Source organism: Pseudophryne corroboree, unplaced genomic scaffold (genome assembly GCF_028390025.1).
Source record: "Pseudophryne corroboree isolate aPseCor3 unplaced genomic scaffold, aPseCor3.hap2 scaffold_427, whole genome shotgun sequence".
NCBI classification, from domain to species: domain Eukaryota; kingdom Metazoa; phylum Chordata; class Amphibia; order Anura; family Myobatrachidae; genus Pseudophryne; species Pseudophryne corroboree.
This window is the reverse complement of record NW_026970059.1, coordinates 443,456-457,272: the sequence shown is the minus strand read 5'-3', so window position 1 is coordinate 457,272 and position 13,817 is coordinate 443,456. Positions and strand designations below refer to the sequence as shown.

Genomic DNA, 13,817 nt, shown 5'->3' with positions numbered 1-13,817 from the left:
CTGGAAAAAACTCTAAAAAAAGGGATAGAGATCCTTTAAGTTCAGAATAAGTCTGACTGAGCCGTCCGGCTTTGAAACCATGAATAAACTGGAGTAGAACCCCTGTTTAAGCTGATGTGTGGGGACTGGTACCAACACGCATGCTGTAAGGAGTTTGTCTATATCTTCCCTTAAAATGACATACCTGTCATCTGAAGCTAGAAAACCGGTGGTGAAAAACCGAGGAGGAGGCTGTAACCGGAAATCGAGCTAGTATCCCTGAGTGATGAGGTCCCATACCCAGGTGTCCGTGCAGGATTCTGCCTAGTCCTGCAGACAAGCTCCCACCCTGGTCTCCCCCAGGTGAGAGGGAAACCATTCATGCACTGGGTTTCATGGTGGACCCGGTGTCCTGGAGGGAAGAGGTCACCGTGGCTCTGCCATGTTCTCTGGAACCATGAGAAGTGCTGATCTTCCTCTGGAATGACCTCTGAATCTTCCATATGCCCAAAAGGAAAGTCCAAAATAAGTCCTTCAAGTGGACGGCGCAGCCGAGGGGAAAGAAGTAGACTTACACCCAGTCGCTTGGTAAATCCACTTGTCCAAGTCGGGCCCGAAATGGATGTCACCAGTAAATGGTAACACTTCCACTTCTCTCTTTGATTCTGTGTCTACCTTCCACTGTTTCAACCAGAGAGCTCTGCGGACGACACCGCTAAGGCAGAGGACCTAGAAACGAGATTAGATACCTCCTTAGATGCCTCGCCTAGATAAGCGGCTGACTCCTCATTGTGCCCTGCTAAGGGGAAAAGGTCCTCCACTGGGGGTCCGACTCGCAGACCCTTAGCTAGTTGTTTCACCCAGGCTTCAAAGACCCTGTTGACCTGGCTGCCTACCAGTGCAGGACACAGTGTTACACCTGCTGCTGTGTTAATGGACATTCATTTTCTAATTTTACATCCCATGCCTCCTTTAAGGAGGGACTGGCAGCACCATCTTTTTGGACAGATGAAACACTGAGGAATCTACTGTAGGGGGAGTCTTGCATAACTTCATGGGAAAGATATGTTGAAAAAAGTCAATGGGGCACCTGGAATATTTTATCCGTGTGTTTCCTGGCCACTTTGATGTCCACCTTTAAAACTTGGCATATTGAAACAATCAATGCCTCAATGCCCTGGGACACAGTCTCCGGTTCCGCCAGGATCTGTTCCTCTCCTGTGTGTGGAAACTCACCCCCACTAATGGAGGCAAATTCGACTGCAGTACAGAGGGTAACAGTCTTAAAAACTTGGTTAGAGATGCCACTAAGTAATTGTCTGTGTCTTAACAGTATATGTGTTGTAAAGGCCACTGGGACCTCTTCCATCCTTGTCAAGGGGAGTGCTAACCTTCTCTCTTTTATACAACACCTATTTGGAGACTTGCATCACAGAGGGGGATAGGACCATGGCCTTATTGAACCCTTCCACTGACCTTGCTAGGGCCCGAGCCCAGGTTCTGGGTCTGGTGAGGGGTCAGAATTCTGAGATCTGGAAACCTCCCTAAGAGGCTTCCAGCTCCACAGACAGATGTGACATAACAGTAGTGAGCTGCAATGCCAAAAATGGTGTATCCTGCACCTGTGGTGATCTATTGAAGCCTTGTTGCTCCTAATCACAAGAATCACATAAAATACAACTATCTGATTGCCCTTTGTGTGAATTGTACTGCACTCCTCTCCTTGTGCAGGTGAATGTCTTCTGTGAAGCCTTATAGCCCTTTTCCAGTTATGGTAAAACACCACTGATACACAAACAACACAGAAGCTTAGTGGATAGTGTGAGAGGAGAGAATGAGAGTTAAGACAGGCAGGAGAGAAGGGCAGAGGAGGAGGATAATCACACTAGCCCCAATCAGCACTGTTATCAATGCTAAAATGCAAGGTACAGTATGGGGGTAATTCCGAGTTGATCGTTCGCTGCCGATTTTTGCAGTGCAGCGATCAGGTAAAAAAAACGGCATTTATGTGCATGCGTATGCCCCGCAATGCGCACGTGCAATGTACGGGTAAAAAGCTCTTTGTGGTTATGCACATTTACATGGAATGGAATGGAAAGGTGGCTGTGCCCAGAGCTGCAGACAGCCATTGGTGGTGAATGGAGAAAGAGCTGGCAATAGCGTTGGACAGGATAGCTTCCATCTCCTTGCACAGCTCACTCAGGCACCTGCCACTAAGATCTGCAAACACTGATTTTTTTTGTGTTTTTTATGTTATTTAATTGCTTGCATATTTTTATTGCAGATTTAATTAATTTATGTTTTTTTCCTTGTTTTTTACTATTTTTATTTCTCATATTTTTCATTTCTGAGCTTCACTTTAGTTACTGCATATGGGGGTCATTCCGAGTTGATCGCTCGCTAGCTAGTTTTAGCAGCCGTGTAAACGCTATGCCGCCGCCCACTGGGAAGTGTATGTTAGCTTAGCAGAAGTGCGAACACCTGTGCAGCCGAGCTCTACAAAAACAGTTTGTGTAGTTTCTGAGTAGCTCTGAACCTACTCAGCGCTTGCGATCACTTCAGCCTATTCGTGTCTGGATTTTACATCATACACCCGACCAGCGAACGCCCAGCCACGCCTGCGTTTTTTCAGACACGCCTGCATTTTTGCAAACACTCCCTGAAAACGGTCAGTTGACACCCAGAAACTTCCTGTCAATCTTCTTGCGGCCGTCAGTGCGACTGAAAACTTTGCTAGAACCTGTGCAAAACAACAAATGCCTTTTGTACCCGTAAGTCGCGCATGCGCATTGCGGTGCATACGCATGCGCAGAAATGATGATTTTTAGCCTGATTGCTGAGCTGCGAACAACGGCAGCTAGCGATCAACTCTGAATGACCCCCTGAATCAACTTGCTGAGGCAATGGGCATAAAGATTATATCCTGCATTGCAAGTGTTAAACAGACTGCATGGAATGGGATGGTGGCTGTGCATAGAGCTGTAGGCAGCCATTGGTTGTGAGTGGAGAAGGAGACGGGTGAGATTATGTTTACCCTGCATAGCTCATGCAGGCACCTGCCACTAAGAAATCTGTAAACATTGATTTTCTGTAATTTTTTTGTTGTTTCTTTGAATTACCATTTATATTCAATTTCTTGCATATTTTTATTGCAGATTTTTATAGATTTTCAATTTTTTTTTCCTTTTATATTTGTTATTTTTTATTGTCTTTTATTTGTTTTACATTTTTCTATTTCACTTGATTCCTCTGGTGTCTAGTGTATTTAAAGTGTACTGTATATCCACCTTATTTCATTCCTCCTGATAGTTTGTTAGAAGTCACCACCTCTTCAGTTTTGTGGAGGTTTTTCTATGGCTAGAAAATCTTTGCCCAAGGGGTTCAAATGATGTATGTCCTTGAAATGTTTCAAGACACTGTGGTATTTGTAACTAAACTAGATGTTTCCAATATGATAGGGACCGCAATATCAAAGGACAAGACTGCAGCATAGCCAACCAACTGGACTTACAGTCGGGGATTCAGAATTACAAACCACTGATCGTGTGCAGAATCTTGGCGTTGTCCTGGATGGTGGCTTGACACTTAAACATCAGATATCAGCCTCAATGAAATCCTCATTCTTTCACCTAAGGAACATAGCCAGAATCAAGCACTTAATTCCCTCAGATGATCTGCCAAAAGTCATCCATGCATTTGTGTAATTTCGATTAGACTACTGTAATGCCCTCTACTTTGGTCTCCCAGCAAAAGAATTGCACCGCTTACAGCTGGTGCAAAACACAGCTGCCAGGTTATTAACCGACCAGCACCGTTCTAGCCACATAACACCCATACTCTACTCCCTTCACTGGCTGCCTGTAAGAGGGCGAATCATCTTCAAGATTGGCTTACTGAGTTTCAAAGCACTACATGACCAGGGCACAAGGTACCTGAAGCAGCTTCTGACCCCCTACTGCCTAGATGAAGGACTTTTAGCAGTACCTAGAATCTCCAGTAATTCATCTGGGGGTCGAGCTTTAAGTCATGTGGCTCCGACTCTATGAAACTCACTTCCCCGCACAGTGCGATAGGCCCCAACTATAGAATCCTTCAAAATAGACTCAAGACTTTTTTCTCAAGCATTCCCATAATTGTCCCTTTAGTAACTACATGCTTCTGTATTTTATGAAAAGCTGTTCTGTACTTCATTATTTTCTGTACTATATCATGCTATGTATCTGTTAAGCGCCTTGAGTCCTATTGGAGAAAGAGCGCTTTATAAATAAAATGATTATTATATGTTTCACAATCCGGGTAACTGGACATCATTATTTACCTTCCAAGTGTCTCCTGAGGCTGGCCCAGCGTTCCAGGGCGGGATCCCATCTGCATTGTCAGCATGTAGTACGCTGATGTCTTCACTTCACATCACCTCCCTGTGATTGCGCAGCGCTGTCACAACAGCTTCACAAGTTTAATTTATTAATTCCAAGAATGGCACCTACTGCCCTCCGCGGCCTCCGCTGCCATTAATACTGCTTCACATATGAAATATTCAAGACTGGCATCTCCTGCCCTCCGCCGCCATTGCTGCCGTTTTCCCACATGGAATTACAAACAGACCTTCCCTCCAAATGCTAACATGGGCGCTGCCATGTTTTTCCAGTCACATGTTATTGTTTCAACCTATCCACTGTACTCTGGACTCTGCTTAATCTTCCAGCCAATCCCTGCTTCCCAGCAGGTATAAATTAGAGATGAGCGGGTTCGGTTTCTTTGAATCCGAACCCGCACGAACTTCACTTTTTTTTTCACGGGTCCGAGCGACTCGGATCTTCCCGCCTTGCTCGGTTAACCCGAGCGCGCCCGAACGTCATCATGACGCTGTCGGATTCTCGCGAGACTCGGATTCTATATAAGGAGCCGCGCGTCGCCGCCATTTTCACACGTGCATTGAGATTGATAGGGAGAGGACGTGGCTGGCGTCCTCTCCATTAGAATAGATTAGAAGAGAGAGAGAGAGAGAGATTGTGCAGACAGAGTTTACCACAGTGACCAGTGCAGTTGTTGTTAAGTTAACTTTTATTTAATATATCCGTTCTCTGCTATATCCGTTCTCTGCCTGAAAAAAACGATACACAGCAGTCACACAGTGTGACTCAGTCTGTGTGCACTCAGCTCAGCCCAGTGTGCTGCACATCAATGTATAAAAGCTTATAATAATTGTGGGGGAGACTGGGGAGCACTGCAGGTTGTTATAGCAGGAGCCAGGAGTACATAATATTATATTAATTTAAAATTAAACAGTGCACACTTTTGCTGCAGGAGTGCCACTGCCAGTGTGACTAGTGGTGACCAGTGCCTGACCACCAGTATAGTAGTATATTGTTGTATACTATCTCTTTATCAACCAGTCTATATTAGCAGCAGACACAGTACAGTGCGGTAGTTCACGGCTGTGGCTACCTCTGTGTCGGCAGTCGGCACTCGGCAGGCAGTCCGTCCATCCATAATTGTATAATTATATACCACCTAACCGTGGTATTTTTTTTTCTTTCTTTATACCGTCGTCATAGTCATACTAGTTGTTACGAGTATACTACTATCTCTTTATCAACCAGTGTACAGTGCGGTAGTTCACGGCTGTGGCTACCTCTGTGTCGGCAGTCGGCAGGCAGTCCGTCCATCCATAATTGTATTATTATAATATATACCACCTAACCGTGGTTTTTTTTTCATTCTTTATACCGTCATAGTGTCATACTAGTTGTTACGAGTATACTACTATCTCTTTATCAACCAGTGTACAGTGCGGTAGTTCACGGCTGTGGCTACCTCTGTGTCGGAACTCGGCAGGCAGTCCGTCCATCCATAATTGTATTACAATATATACCACCTAACCGTGGTTTTTTTTTCATTCTTTATACCGTCATAGTCAGTCATACTAGTTGTTACGAGTATACTACTATCTCTTTATCAACCAGTGTACAGTGCGGTAGTTCACGGCTGTGGCTACCTCTGTGTCGGCACTCGGCAGGCAGTCCGTCCATCCATAATTGTATTACAATATATACCACCTAACCGTGGTTTTTTTATACCACCTAACCGTGGCAGTCCGTCCATAATTGTATACTAGTATCCAATCCATCCATCTCCATTGTTTACCTGAGGTGCCTTTTAGTTCTGCCTATAAAATATGGAGAACAAAAAAGTTGAGGTTCCAAAATTAGGGAAAGATCAAGATCCACTTCCACCTCGTGCTGAAGCTGCTGCCACTAGTCATGGCCGAGACGATGAAATGCCAGCAACGTCGTCTGCCAAGGCCGATGCCCAATGTCATAGTACAGAGCATGTCAAATCCAAAACACCAAATATCAGAAAAAAAAGGACTCCAAAACCTAAAATAAAATTGTCGGAGGAGAAGCGTAAACTTGCCAATATGCCATTTACCACACGGAGTGGCAAGGAACGGCTGAGGCCCTGGCCTATGTTCATGGCTAGTGGTTCAGCTTCACATGAGGATGGAAGCACTCAGCCTCTCGCTAGAAAACTGAAAAGACTCAAGCTGGCAAAAGCACCGCAAAGAACTGTGCGTTCTTTGAAATCCCAAATCCACAAGGAGAGTCCAATTGTGTCGTTTGCGATGCCTGACCTTCCCAACACTGGACGTGAAGAGCATGCGCCTTCCACTATTTGCATGCCCCCTGCAAGTGCTGGAAGGAGCACCCGCAGTCCAGTTCCTGATAGTCAGATTGAAGATGTCAGTGTTGAAGTACACCAGGATGAGGAGGATATGGGTGTTGCTGGCGCTGGGGAGGAAATTGACCAGAAGGATTCTGATGGTGAGGTGGTTTGTTTAAGTCAGGCACCCGGGGAGACACCTGTTGTCCGTGGGAGGAATATGGCCGTTGACATGCCAGGTGAAAATACCAAAAAAATCAGCTCTTCGGTGTGGAGGTATTTCACCAGAAATGCGGACAACAGGTGTCAAGCCGTGTGTTCCCTTTGTCAAGCTGTAATAAGTAGGGGTAAGGACGTTAACCACCTCGGAACATCCTCCCTTATACGTCACCTGCAACGCATTCATAATAAGTCAGTGACAAGTTCAAAAACTTTGGGTGACAGCGGAAGCAGTCCACTGACCAGTAAATCCCTTCCTCTTGTAACCAAGCTCACGCAAACCACCCCACCAACTCCCTCAGTGTCAATTTCCTCCTTCCCCAGGAATGCCAATAGTCCTGCAGGCCATGTCACTGGCAAGTCTGACGAGTCCTCTCCTGCCTGGGATTCCTCCGATGCATCCTTGCGTGTAACGCCTACTGCTGCTGGCGCTGCTGTTGTTGCCGCTGGGAGTCGATGGTCATCCCAGAGGGGAAGTCGTAAGCCCACTTGTACTACTTCCAGTAAGCAATTGACTGTTCAACAGTCCTTTGCGAGGAAGATGAAATATCACAGCAGTCATCCTACTGCAAAGCGGATAACTGAGGCCTTGGCATCCTGGGTGGTGAGAAACGTGGTTCCGGTATCCATCATTACTGCAGAGCCAACTAGAGACTTGTTGGAGGTACTGTGTCCCCGGTACCAAATACCATCTAGGTTCCATTTCTCTAGGCAGGCGATACCGAAAATGTACACAGACCTCAGAAAAAGAGTCACCAGTGTCCTAAAAAATGCAGCTGTACCCAATGTCCACTTAACCACGGACATGTGGACAAGTGGAGCAGGGCAGGGTCAGGACTATATGACTGTGACAGCCCACTGGGTAGATGTATGGACTCCCGCCGCAAGAACAGCAGCGGCGGCACCAGTAGCAGCATCTCGCAAACGCCAACTCTTTCCTAGGCAGGCTACGCTTTGTATCACCGCTTTCCAGAATACGCACACAGCTGAAAACCTCTTACGGCAACTGAGGAAGATCATCGCGGAATGGCTTACCCCAATTGGACTCTCCTGTGGATTTGTGGCATCGGACAACGCCAGCAATATTGTGTGTGCATTAAATCTGGGCCAATTCCAGCACGTCCCATGTTTTGCACATACCTTGAATTTGGTGGTGCAGAATTTTTTAAAAAACGACAGGGGCGTGCAAGAGATGCTGTCGGTGGCCAGAAGAATTGCGGGACACTTTCGGCGTACAGGCACCACGTACAGAAAACTGGAGCACCACCAAAAACTACTGAACCTGCCCTGCCATCATCTGAAGCAAGAAGTGGTAACGAGGTGGAATTCAACCCTCTATATGCTTCAGAGGTTGGAGGAGCAGCAAAAGGCCATTCAAGCCTATACAATTGAGCACGATATAGTAGGTGGAATGCACCTGTCTCAAGTGCAGTGGAGAATGATTTCAACGTTGTGCAAGGTTCTGATGCCCTTTGAACTTGCCACACGTGAAGTCAGTTCAGACACTGCCAGCCTGAGTCAGGTCATTCCCCTCATCAGGCTTTTGCAGAAGAAGCTGGAGGCATTGAAGGAGGAGCTAACACGGAGCGATTCCGCTAGGCATGTGGGACTTGTGGATGCAGCCCTTAATTCGCTTAACAAGGATTCACGGGTGGTCAATCTGTTGAAATCAGAGCACTACATTTTGGCCACCGTGCTCGATCCTAGATTTAAAGCCTACCTTGGATCTCTCTTTCCGGCAGACACAGGTCTGCTGGGGTTGAAAGACCTGCTGGTGACAAAATTGTCAAGTCAAGCGGAACGCGACCTGTCAACATCTCCTCCTTCACATTCTCCCGCAACTGGGGGTGCGAGGAAAAGGCTCAGAATTCCGAGCCCACCCGCTGGCGGTGATGCAGGGCAGTCTGGAGCGACTGCTGATGCTGACATCTGGTCCGGACTGAAGGACCTGACAACGATTACGGACATGTCGTCTACTGTCACTGCATATGATTCTCTCAACATTGATAGAATGGTGGAGGATTATATGAGTGACCGCATCCAAGTAGGCACGTCACACAGTCCGTACTTATACTGGCAGGAAAAAGAGGCAATTTGGAGGCCCTTGCACAAACTGGCTTTATTCTACCTAAGTTGCCCTCCCACAAGTGTGTACTCCGAAAGAGTGTTTAGTGCCGCCGCTCACCTTGTCAGCAATCGGCGTACGAGGTTACATCCAGAAAATGTGGAGAAGATGATGTTCATTAAAATGAATTATAATCAATTCCTCCGCGGAGACATTGACCAGCAGCAATTGCCTCCACAAAGTACACAGGGAGCTGAGATGGTGGATTCCAGTGGGGACGAATTGATAATCTGTGAGGAGGGGGATGTACACGGTGATATATCGGAGGGTGAAGATGAGGTGGACATCTTGCCTCTGTAGAGCCAGTTTGTGCAAGGAGAGATTAATTGCTTCTTTTTTGGGGGGGGTCCAAACCAACCCGTCATATCAGTCACAGTCGTGTGGCAGACCCTGTCACTGAAATGATGGGTTGGTTAAAGTGTGCATGTCCTGTTTTGTTTATACAACATAAGGGTGGGTGGGAGGGCCCAAGGATAATTCCATCTTGCACCTCTTTTTTCTTTTCTTTTTCTTTGCATCATGTGCTGATTGGGGAGGGTTTTTTGGAAGGGACATCCTGCGTGACACTGCAGTGCCACTCCTAGATGGGCCCGGTGTTTGTGTCGGCCACTAGGGTCGCTAATCTTACTCACACAGCTACCTCATTGCGCCTCTTTTTTTCTTTGCGTCATGTGCTGTTTGGGGAGGGTTTTTTGGAAGGGACATCCTGCGTGACACTGCAGTGCCACTCCTAGATGTGCCCGGTGTTTGTGTCGGCCACTAGGGTCGCTAATCTTACTCACACAGTCAGCTACCTCATTGCGCCTCTTTTTTTCTTTGCGTCATGTGCTGTTTGGGGAGGGTTTTTTGGAAGGGCCATCCTGCGTGACACTGCAGTGCCACTCCTAGATGGGCCCGGTGTTTGTGTCGGCCACTAGGGTCGCTAATCTTACTCACACAGCTACCTCATTGCGCCTCTTTTTTTCTTTGCGTCATGTGCTGTTTGGGGAGGGTTTTTTGGAAGGGACATCCTGCGTGACACTGCAGTGCCACTCCTAGATGGGCCCGGTGTTTGTGTCGGCCACTAGGGTCGCTTATCTTACTCACACAGCGACCTCGGTGCAAATTTTAGGACTAAAAATAATATTGTGAGGTGTGAGGTATTCAGAATAGACTGAAAATGAGTGTAAATTATGGTTTTTGAGGTTAATAATACTTTGGGATCAAAATGACCCCCAAATTCTATGATTTAAGCTGTTTTTTAGTGTTTTTGGAAAAAAACACCCGAATCCAAAACACACCCGAATCCGACAAAAATAATTCGGTGAGGTTTTGCCAAAACGCGTTCGAACCCAAAACACGGCCGCGGAACCGAACCCAAAACCAAAACACAAAACCCGAAAAATTTCAGGCGCTCATCTCTAGTATAAATGTCCTGTTCCTGGGCTGGAAAGAGGTCAGTGCTTTGGTTTTCAAACCCTGTGTTACAAGTCTCTCATGTTTGTGGTTGTTCAGCTATCGTTCCAGGTATTCCAGCTCCTGAGTTCAGCTCCACTAGAGACCCGCACCAGCTACCATCTGATGATGCAGCCTGACTCTGCGGTGTTCTAGCATTGCATTCCGCTATTGGCAGTGGTTCCATGTCGGCTTCCAGCTACCAGCGGTGCCTAGCCGTGCCAGTCATCATCAGTGTTCCATCATCGATCTCAAGTCATCATTGGCTTTCCATCAGTGATCTCAAATCACCATCTATGTTTTATCATCGATTTCAAGTCATCATCGGTGTTCCATCATCAATCTCTAATCACCATCGGTGTTCTGTCATCGATCTCCAGTCACCATCTGTGTTTCATCATCGATCCCTAGCATCACCAGTGTTTCTTCACCTGACATTCCACTACATTGGTGTCTAACATCATTCCACAGTTCGTCATCGGTGCTCCTATCTGCAAACGCTCACTCCATCAGTAAGCTCCGTAGCACCTCACCACCTGGGCCGGTTCCACCCGGCATTCTTGGCAGTTCACAAGTGCTCACCCTATTCAACATTACACCAGCATCTCCATCTTCCAGTGAGTCATCTGCTGACCGTTCCTACTCATACCATCGTTATAGCAAACTGCTGTTAGTTTTCAGGACTTACCATCTCCAGGTCTTCCAAGACTGTACGGTGTCATATCACCCCTAACAGCATTCTAACCGTTGCTACCTAAGGAACTGAGATTCTATTTGTTATGCCATTATTCAATATTGCTGAGCATCACTGTCTTCTTTGAACTGTTGTTTTACCAGATGAACTGCGCTTAATAAACCTTCTGAACTTTTACAAAGTTGTCTTGGTCACGCCTTTGGGCATTTGTTACTAAGGTTATCTGCATGTCTAAGAACCCTATGCAGCCTCCCAGGTTCTCGTACACCTCAGCCCCTACAACTGAGGCTTCCTCTGGTCAGCCCCAGCCCTCAGTTGTGACAGTAAGCACTGACAACATGGATCCGGCCGGAGACCAGACCCAAGCGACTAGCCCGATGCAAGAACTTGCAGCCTGCCTTGAACATCAGGAGGCTGCATAGCGCCATGTGATTCACTGTCATCAGGACCTCTCCTCTCGGCTGGATGGGATACAAACAACAATCCGTGGTTCAGGGGCATCCAGTGTGCCGACTGGAGTACCTTCGGTGGTAACCCCACCCACCAATCCCGTTTCTGCTACTCTTCTCTATTTGCCGACACCTGCCAAGTTCGATGGTTCCCCAAAAGCCGGTCGGGGTATCCTAAATCAGTGTGAGATAAATTTTGAGTTACAGCCTGGCAGTTTCCCAAATGACCGCACCAAGGTTGCTTACATCATCTCCCTCCTCAGTGGCTCCGCCCTCGATCGGACATCACCTCTATGGGAGAAGTCAGATGTCCTGCTTTCAACATATACAGATTTTGTGACAACCTTCAGGCGCATCTTTGATGAACCAAGTCATGTGACATCTTCCTCCTCTGAAATCCTCCGGCTACGTCAGGGGACACGAACAGTGAGTCAATATCTGGTACAGTTCCAGATCCTAGCGTCTGAACTTTCCTGGAATGATGACGCTCTTTATGCAGCCTTCTGGCATGGGCTATCCGAACGAATCAAGGATGAGCTCGCTACTAGAGACTTACCTCCAAAATTAAACGAGGTTATATCTCTCTGCACCAAAGTCGATCTGCGTTCCGTGAAAGGGCAGTTGAGCGAGGAAGATCCACATTTCCTAAGACTTCTACTGCTTCCCTTCCTCGTCAGCAATCTCCACCTAAGGTTGAACCCATGCAGATAGGTCATTCTCGTCTGTCATCTGCAGAGCGTAGAAGACGCCTATCCGAACATTTGTGTCTGTATTGTGCTGCTCCTTCTCATGTCATCAACGCTTGCCCAAAGCGTCCGGGAAACTCCAAGTCCTAGCCCGCCAAGGAGAGGGCCAGCTAGGAGTAATGAATTCCTCTCCATCTTCGTGTGATTGTAACCTCCCAGTTACGCTTCAAGTTGCTCAGCGCTCCAGAAACTTTATTGCTCTAAAAGATTCTGGAGCAGCTGGGAACTTTATGACTGAGGAATACATTAAGCGGTGGTCCCTACCCACTGAGAGACTTTCATCTTCCATATCCTTGACTGTTGTGGATGGCAGCAGGATTTCTGATGCAGTCATTACCTCCAAGACCCTGCCTATCCGTCTGAAGGTAGGAGCTCTTCACTCTGAACTGATTTCTTTCCTGGTGATTCCAAAGGCCACACATCCTGTGGTTCTAGGCCTTCCATGGCTTCGTCTCCATAACCCTCAAATTGATTGGAAAACTACACATATCCTGGCATGGGGTTCCTCCATTTCAGAGGCCTGTCTTTCAAAAGTACTTCCAATGTGTACATCTTCTTCCAAGTATTCAGATGTTCCGCCTCCTCCATACCGAGACTTCACAGATGTTTTTAGCAAGTCCTCTGCGGATATTCTTCCCCCTCATAGGGAGTGGGATTGTACTATGGATCTCATTCCAGGGATGAATCCACCTCGGGGACGCACGTATCCGTTGTCTTACCAGAAACCCACTCTATGGAAGAATACATCAAAGAAAACCTTGCCAAGGGGTTTATCAAGCCTTCCTCCTCTCCAGCCGGTGCAGGTTTCTTCTTCGTAAAGAAGAAAGACGGTGGCCTGCGGCCTTGTATTGACTACCATGGGTTGAACGACATTTCTGTGAAAAATCGGTATCCTCTGCCTCTTATCACCGAGTTGTTTGACTGTATCAGTGGAGCCACTATCTTTTCTAAGCTAGACCTGAGGGGTGCATTCAACCTAATCCGGATCCTGAAGGGTGTGCAGTGGAAGACCGCATTTAACACCCATGATGGACAAGTACTTAGTCATGCCTTTCGGACTCAGTAACACTCCAGCTGTATTTCAACACTTCGTGAATGAGATCTTCCGAAATATCCTCTACCGACATGTTGTGGTCTACCTTGATGATATTCTCATCTTCGCCAATGATTTAGAGGAACATCACTTCTGGGTCAAGGAAGTCCTGTCCCGTCTCCGTGCCAACCAGCTTTATTGTAAGTTGGAGAAATGTGTCTTCCATGTCAAATCCATTTCGTTTCTAGGTTACATTGTGTCCGGTTCCGGACTAGAGATGGATCCTGAGAAACTCCAAGCTATCCGTGATTGGCCGATACCCACAACTCTCAAGGGTATTCAGAGATTCCAAGGATTCGCCAACTACTACAGGAAGTTTATTCTGAACTTTTCTACTATTGTGGTACCCATCACTGCTCTTACCAAAAAGGGTGCCAATCCTTCTAAGTGGTCTGAAGAAGCTACGCAAGCTTTT

General features: G+C 46.9%; 1 non-coding gene across 1 annotated transcript; it reads right to left on the bottom strand.

Moving 5' to 3' along the window:
• Positions 1 to 1,262: 1,262 nt before the first annotated feature.
• LOC135025791 (U6atac minor spliceosomal RNA) lies at positions 1,263 to 1,391 on the bottom strand. Its single transcript, XR_010222505.1, has one exon. It is a non-coding gene; the product is annotated as a U6atac minor spliceosomal RNA (small nuclear RNA).
• Positions 1,392 to 13,817: the final 12,426 nt, after the last annotated feature.